The following is a 9,379-nucleotide window of genomic DNA, read 5'->3' on the forward strand; positions in this document are numbered from 1 at the left end:
CGCCGAGCTGTACGGACATTGTCGCCTTTTAGTCCTCGACTGACCGCCGAACTATACGGAAATTGACGACTCCTAGTCTTAGACTGACCGCCGAACTATACGGACATTGTCGATTCCTAGTCCTCGACTGACCGCCGAGCTGTATGGACATTGTCGACTTTTAGTTCTCGACTGACCGCCGAGCTATACGGACATTGTCGATTCCTAGTCCTCGACTGACCGCCGAGCTATACGGACCTTGTCGACCCTTAGTCCTCGACTGACTGCCGAGCTGTACGGACATTGTCGACTCTTAGTCCTCGACTGACCGCCGAACTATACGGACATTGTCGACTCCTAGTCCTAGACTGACCGCCGAACTATACGGACAATGTCGACTCTTAGTCTTCGACTGACCGCCGAGCTGTACGGACATTGTCGACTCTTAGTCCTCGACTGACCGCCGAGCTGTACGGACATTGTCGACTTTTAGTCCACGGCTGACCGCCGATCTATACGGACATTCTCGATTCCTAGTCCTCGACTGACCGCCGAGCTGTACGGACATTGTCGCCTTTTAGTCCTCGACTGACCGCCGAACTATACGGAAATTGACGACTCCTAGTCTTAGACTGACCGCCGAACTATACGGACATTGTCGATTCCTAGTCCTCGACTGACCGCCGAGCTGTATGGACATTGTCGACTTTTAGTTCTCGACTGACCGCCGAGCTATACGGACATTGTCGATTCCTAGTCCTCGACTGACCGACGACCTATACGGACATTGTCACTTTTAGTCCTCGACTGACCGACGACCTATACTGACTTTACCAATGTCGAATACTCGATAAACCTTATAGTACTATGGACTTTAACCAAACCCCAGTTCCCGACTTATTGTTGAACAATAGACAACTTTTCCCTCACCTAGTCCTCGATTATCAGTTCGGTTTAACATGTGTTATTTAACTCCTAATCCTCGACTGATCGCCGAGTTAAAAGCGCTTCTGTTCACTCCTAGTTCTGGAACTTACAACTGTGTTATCCCGGCTTTGTACATAGACGGATTCTGTCTCAAAATTTCACTCTTTCATTATATGTAATGTTTTTAAAGTAAAACGCGAATTTGCAGTGTGAACAGGTAAGCACTGTTTTGGTACCTATCATGGTATTTACCTGTACAATCAGCATATCTACACAGGTAGCCATTTTATCTGATACAAGTGGCTTTACTGGTCCACATATCCATTTATAAGTTAATGTGATACAAATAGAAGAAATAAGTATTTATTATGTAAACAAGGGCATCTAATACGAAATATTAACTTAAATTCGTTTAAATTTGTTACTATGGAAACATGTTCAAATTGGCTTGCACAGGCTTTAAACCTTTGTTTTACACAAACCATCTTAAGGACCATCAAGGTGTTCCTCAGTCGGAAGTAGATCTGTCATACTACTCTTCACCACGAAAAACCGTTTACTCAGACCCTGTACTCGTGCTGAGTAACACAATCACTATCATCGTTTTTATCCTTACTGCCGCGAGGATTTAATACATTTGTCGCAATAGTCGCGAATGACGGTTTCCTCAACAATAGCGATATATATATATATATATAAGGGCTGACTGATGCCTATTAATTTTGGTGTTTACCACGAATTGTCTTTCACTTTTTTTTGTATCTTAAGTAATCGTCATCACTGGTGAGGATAGGTATGACTGATTCATTTCTGACTCCGATGCGGTCCTTGGTCCATGTGAAACATGCGGAGAGCCTAGCTGTACATTTTATTTATACGATTTGTATCCGTATCACACCTTTGAGCCAGCTGGTTAAATTGCCATGTAGTATAACACGTTCCACTAAAGCGAAATCTGTTATGAGTTTTCAAAAAAGGCCTTGTATGTTGAATCTTGTATGGTTTATATTGCTACATATTTTTAAGTTTGTAATAAAATTTTTGGTATTTTAAATCGTATTTGTTGTTTTGATTACGAAAGTGACCTGAATTTACTGGTTAGATTCTAATAAATCTAACGCTGATAAAGCATGTCCAAGACATGTCCATACATACAGTATAGTAATGTTCTAGAAAACTCTTTTTAGGGGCATCTTTTCAAATATAATTTGCTCAAAATGACCTGATATTAAGATATTGCTGCAAATACGATCCATTATTTACAGCCGACTGTTGATTTTGATGAACACATGGCTAGATAAAAGGACAGACTTTTATTGCCGAACTAAAGCTACTTGAAGCTTTCGTTGTAATCGAAAATACATTTGTGTCATGTGTCATTTTAAAGTCTCTAAGATATGTAAACGTGATGACAGAAAAAACGAATTTGTTGAAAAGAGTATGTAAGGAAAAAATATCATTTTTTTTAAACCAAAGCGATGCTCGCAGACTTTTGCAAATGCCATGATATACAGGCAAATTGTTACTTACATCAATCAAATTTCATCTTCCTATCTTCTCCGAGATTGTTTCTTATCCTGGTTCTCAACAGAATGGTTCACACATCTACAGGCAGTTCTCTAACCATTCTTGTCATCTGTCTTTTAAGTTTCTGTATCAATTTTATTATTCTGTCACAGATACCGCTAAAACAAAAGATATATGTTTGTATAAAAGACGATGTCTTTTTAATACATATTGTAGTTTTTCTTAATTCGAATTATACGCTATTTCCAATTTGTCTGAAAACATATTTTGATAATTAAAGCTAAAGTAAAAAGATTTGACACAATTTATGAAACCATACCCTTTAGACTGTCAATTACTATTCATTTAGCAAGGAAGAGATTTTAAAAAAGTTCATAATCAAATATTTTAAAATTTCCCGCTGGATTTAAGTTTTAGTCTGTTTGAATTATATATAATATATTTCCAAAGATTGTTCATTTCCACACAGTTAAAATGTCAACCTTATGTGAATAACTATATTATTTAAATTCTGCCAAACAGTACAGCGCGAGCATTAGCCTTACACTCTGTGGAATGATAAGCACTTCCACTTTGCACCATTCAGGACTAAGTTTAAGGAAGGACCTAAACTCAGATAAATATATTATTCAACTGCCTGTTCACCCAATAAGACACCTTTGAAAACATATCTTGTTTGGGATGATCTGACATTATGGTGTCAATTAATCTATTTGTTTAATGTAGAAAGTTAGAAATAGAGAAACTGCTGTTAGGAATTCTATAGTAAACATTTGTTGAGTATATCGACTGTTGTATTGGGTAACATAATCCTGAAACAGTTTGGAGTCTTGTATCTATTCATTTTACATATCAATCGAAGTATTGTTTCTTTTTTTCGGGCAATATTGTGTACAGTTTCTGTATATAATCACATACTGTTTCTATGTGACTGACTTGTATCCAAACATCTACAAATATCAGTAAAATGAAACTTTTCTATAAATAAAACTTTACTAAAAAATTAAATACTTGAGGCTATTGTTATAAAGAATCTTAATTTCAAGACATGAAAAAAAACTTGAAACGAGGTATCACATTTCTACGAATTACGAGAAATACATCACCAATACCATTTAGTGAAACTAGCATCGGTCGGATTACCAAACTTCGGCGTTCCTCTTATTTCTAGATGAAAAAAAGTAAAGGCTCCCAAATAAGACATTTTCATTGCGTAAGTGTAAATAATATGAAAACCACTGTAATGATACACATAACATTGCCGCACCTTTCTACTTTCACGCCTTCTGTGTGTAACACAATAAGAAGTTCTTTAGGTAAAAAGTTGCTCTTTCTTAAATGATTCAACTATGACATATAAAAGACATATTCAGCATTATTGATAATGTCCAAATAAGGATATAGAACATGATCTTCCTCTTGAACCTTTATAGAAAGAGGTGTAAAATTTCTCTATATTACTTCATCTGTCTGTCATAACACACCACCGATTCCAGTGTGAAAGATTGAACTGGGAACTTCCGCATTACAGTTATACGTCTTCATCTTATTTAATAACGCAGAAAATGTTTTACTTTCTTTAGAAGAAATTATCCTGAAAAGCATATCTTGATACATTTTTGATGAAATTAATGAACAACTTCTATTGCGATACCGTTTTAAAATAGATTTCATTATCTCGTCCATGTCCGCCGAACGTGTTAGTGTAAAATCATTGTTATATAGAAGCAGTACATTAAGCACGAAACAAGTCAAGAAAAACTTGTGAAATTATTTGGAAATTTGCGAGAGTGCATAGCTATTTATCGCCAGCTCTATTTAGCAATTAAAACGAAACTTCCGAACTACAGAGGTCCAGATACACCTCTAACTACAGTTTACTAACATAATGCCGATTGTGTTTCCAGTAATATTATTCTTGCCATCATGGATTACCTCTTTCCTTGTGGATGGGGGCCGGGGGTATTGTTAGAGTGCAGGTACAGATACAGGTACTTACAAACTTTGATAATGTCTTAATTTCAACCATGGAGGTCAATGACGAGGCTGCATTCTCGTCAAACAGGGTAATGGAAGTCGTCACATTTTTTCAATATAATTTGTTTTTGCTGGATTTATCGCTCAATAAACAGCCAAGATTATTTTGAGACTTGAGTCTCCTATCAGTACGGCTGATTACCTGACTGAACAACATACGGGAGGCCTGTCGCATGCTATCAAGAGCAAGTTGGATAAGGACAGTACCGACCGGCCCGTTTTGCGGCTACATTCCTGAGAAAAGCAAGCCGCCATGGGTAGGGTACAGGTGGGAAGGCACCACAAGTCATATACTACTCCTACATCAGTGTAGAGTGTCGTTACTTCTCCTCAGTTCTACGACCGTTTAGACAACAGTGTAAATTGACTCAGAAACCTTGTTAGTTGTCTGCCTAATGACAAAATCGGTAATGCGGCATAAAACATATCCTGTGGGTATCTGCGCATTAAGTAGGCCAAGTGAAAAATACAGATTAAGTACATCTAGCTCGCAGCAAAGTTCAGAGTAATAGGAACATGAGAAATTGAACATTCTCGACTTCACTGACAATTGTATAAGAGTACGTATGTTTATTTGTGAATAACAAGTACACGACTCCAGGCAGTATGAGCTGACATTAACGCAATCCATACTACCAGTTTTCCCATGCCATTAAAAACTGAAATTACTTTGTAACGATTGGAGTTTCTTTTTTGTAAACTAATAACATTGGGAATTTCTTTGAGTATTTTACAGATTCACTTTCCCGTCTGCTGATGGAAACAGACGAACGACAAAATGCTCAGATCGCTTGGCATTTTTCTATATGTATTTTGAAAGAGGATGGCATGGAGTGGATTCCTAGCTGAATTTGAAGCGATTTGTTGACAGTTACGTCTGTGTAAAAACCGTCTACTTACTCGAAATTGACAATTTGTCTGTTTGCTCACAGAATGAATATTTCGATCATGTAATTTTCTGACGTGCAAATGGCAAACACTGAGGCAGTTAAGAGTCTAAGACACACACAAAATGTTCCCGAAACTATATATCACCCGAGATCAAATCTATACAAACACTATCTGTTTTAGAGCACTATTTTAGCAAAAGATACTGGACACGTTACTGTGTGAATCTGATGTTATTGGCATTGTCTCTTCAATATCACCAACGTACTGGGTAGGACATCTGCCACCTTTGGCGATTCAATCGATCACCGAACCAGTTCGCGCTTGTTGGAAACTGCAAAGAATGCAAATACCTTTTTATGTAGTCTGATAAGACCCGTTATCAGAGCATGCACTCTCTTGTATTCCTTCATTAACACACCGCTTAGAGTCCATATTTAAGCTCGTTCATTGCTAGATAAGTCTAAAACGGCTTTTACCACAGAGTTACTGTTTCCATCTCGCCAGTTTATAAAGATTTAATGTGGATTTTGAGTCACGCACAATGGACGTCTATCTGTCTCGCTAGTGTGGGTTGTACATGTATGTGGAGGTATAAAATGTTGATGATTACGACCACATCAGGAACTCGTATTGATCAATAAACATCAGACCTGCACACCACAATAATATATCACCTGCAATTGCACGTGTTTGACGTCACAGGTGTAAACAGAATACCTCCCACGTGTAGATGTTGTTGCGGTCTCCACATTTTTCACCTTAATTGTAATATTTAGCGGCAAGATCCCTTTTATAGAAATGCCAGTTAAACGATATCGTAAATTTTCGTGGTGGTGTGCATTCTCTCGAAAACAAAGTGACGTAACAAGAAAACGCTCAGCAATGCGACCTCAGATTGGCAAAGAGCTATACACTGACGGTATTTCACCATTGTAAAGTCTTGTCGTAATTTGATCACATTTACAAATGTAATTAAAAATAAGTACAAGTGTTGGTATTCTCAAGGTCATACTGGAAGCAGTATATGCACTACGACACACCATTTTGATGTTGAGTTGTATGACCTTGTTACAGTTCCAGGCCAAAACAATTTCTTTTTTCATGCTTGTATATATATGAACCCTGGGTGTTGTAACCTAGAGTTATATTTCTATAAGAAATGCAACGATCAACATTATATATGTTTATTCTTAGAAGAAAACATGTTACATGTACACATCTGTCACCATATCAACCGTAGGTGATTTTAGTCATAGGCTCCGTTTCACTAAACTAAGTCAGTTCAAGCTTGTTTATCTAGCTTGAGATTACATCTGGACACGTTTTAATGTAAACAATTTATCCATACCGATTTCATACGTTTTATAGGGAACAAAAAAAAAAAAAAAATAAAATAAACTGGCACGAGAAATAAAAAAAAAATCGTGACACCATTTTAACAACTATCAATTGTAAAAGCTGATATCTCTGTTATATAACTCGAGAATGACATTTGATTTCACCTCACTAAGAAGCGCTATGGATTTAAATGCATTAGTATGTAGTGATGATATGCTATGCTTGCCTGGTATCCGCCGGAGGTATTTATAAAGGTTTAACCAAGAAGGATTTTCTGTACAAGTCGACATTCGTGTCTCATGAAATATTTAAACCACGATCGGCCCATCTTTCAAATAAATTCTATAATGCAGTCCTAGTAATATATACTTTTAGTTACTTTGACTACAAATGTGCAGATCGATATATAAACTATATTAGTATACTATACCAGGATGAAAAGTAGCTATTATTTTTTAAGAAGTCATTGTTTTAATTTAAACTTGTAAAAGGGTGGATATGTTTATTTATATCCAATCAATAAATCAATTAAAAGTTACCAACATTTAATTAGCTCGAACAGCTACTCAGGATATTATGTACATTCCCAGCGAACAAATAACAATTAAGATAATTTTAGTCAAAAGGCGATTCACCGCAACAGACATCGTTTTCCTAGATTTCAATTGGACCTTTTATATTTGGAACTGAATATGTGAGCTTGCTGTAAAACGGGCCTTACAATGTATTACAGGAAACCGTAGATCTAAATTTGGATACAATCAAAGGTTTCCCCTTTATGGTCTTCGCTGAGATCCGGACCAGTCACCGTCTCCTGCAGTTAACTATTTACACACCACTTCCGTATAGTCAGTGAACGGAACATTTTTCTGGGCGCAACATTTTTATGATATTTAATTGGAATATGATACTGCGTTCTGATCTTTACTCAGCGTCGGAACTACTCATGTATTGAACACACAAAGTAGTGTTGACGGATGGAACAGAGCATGAAAATGCTTCTAATCTCAGAATGATATAAATCGACAATACTTGTTGCTGGATTAAATTCGCATTCACCGTGAAGTCGGTTATATTGGTCGCGGCAGCCATTACATCCGACTGAGCTCGGCTTGCTACGACATGTTGGAATAACTTGTTGACCACTGCTAACCGCATTAATAGTGACGTCATCGTTCACATCTACAAATACACTGTGTAACTATATACCACTTTTATGATATAACACATCTGTTGATGATGGACACATCACACTTTTTATTCTCAAATTCTGAAATACATAACAATTAAGAAAAGAATGAAATGTGTTACAATTAAGATAAATTATCTCCTAGTTTTCTGCAAGCTCTGGACAGTTACACCACGTGACCTGATAATTATCACCTTTTCCAACCGATCTATTCTATAAATCATGTAGAATATGAGATGTGACGTCACCCGAGAGCCTAGTTTGGAAATCATACATGAATCATTAAAATGACATGACTCACACTGGTGAACTTTTTTTAACGATGAAATATTTCTTGGTGTGAAAGATTAAAGAGTCATAAAATGGTTATTGATGTTAGTACTTTTTGAAATTTTCAGTCGTCTCCTCATCGGCGCAGTGATGTTGTGGAGTTTAATTATTGTCTCTTATTTGATAAATTTAAAACAAAAGAAGCATGCGATATCTGTCACATGAATGTTTTAAGTCTTCTCTTTGTTACATAGATGCTTAATAACCGATTTTAGATTTGACTGCCAGTCCTAGTTTTCCCTTCTTTTCGTATGGTTTGTAATGAAATACAATGACAGGTCAGGGCTATCGCAAATTCTGTCATTTTGATTGGCTGATATATATTCTATAAATATTCCATTTATTCCATTTTTGGAATGAATTCAAATTTATGTATCTAGTGATCGCTACAATCTGGTCAAATATTCATAGAAACAGTGCCACATACGGTTGCTTGTACATTGACTGTTTAGATTGAAAATGATTATTTCAAGCAAACACTTCTAAGAACCTTGTTTTCAATATGATATTCAAGGCGACAACTTTGTCCCATCATTGGATATAGTACTTACACAGAAATTATTTCAAAGTATCCCTATAGTTATCTTTGTCTTTTGTCACTTTGGTGTTTTATAAAGGTTTCATAAATATATCGTCGTTATTTTATAAACGGAATCTTCTGAGTAATACTGATGTTTTGTGAACAAAAGTCTCTTCAGTGTCACAGGGGCGTTTTTTTAACAGTCTCTTCTGTGTCACATGGACGTTTGATGAATAGTCTCTTCTGTGTCACAGGGGCGTTTTATGAACAGTCTCTTCTCTGTCACATAGATGTTTTATGAACAGTCTCTTCTCTGTCACATAGATGTTTTATGAACAGAGTCTCTTCTTTGTCATATAGATGTTTTATGAACAATCTCTTCTCTGTCACATGTTACAAACGGGTTTCCTTTACCGGCTTAGCAAGCATATAAACTGCACCCTTGCATGATTGTAAGTGGTGAGTAGGTTTGGCCTTTGATACTTTCTTTTGTTCTTAATGTTGTCCTTGACACATCAACACATTTGGCCTTTAGTTCAGCGTTCGGCTTCGGGATCAAACATACCGCAGTCTTTAATGATAGGACTTACGTCTCCATCTTAACGCCCTGTAATTTTGGTAGTTTAATATAACTGGTGGAT

This window comes from Ylistrum balloti, unplaced genomic scaffold (genome assembly GCF_031769215.1).
Source record: "Ylistrum balloti isolate Yb309-2 unplaced genomic scaffold, AGI_CSIRO_Ybal_v1 Utg370928, whole genome shotgun sequence".
Classification (NCBI taxonomy): Eukaryota; Metazoa; Mollusca; class Bivalvia; order Pectinida; family Pectinidae; genus Ylistrum; species Ylistrum balloti.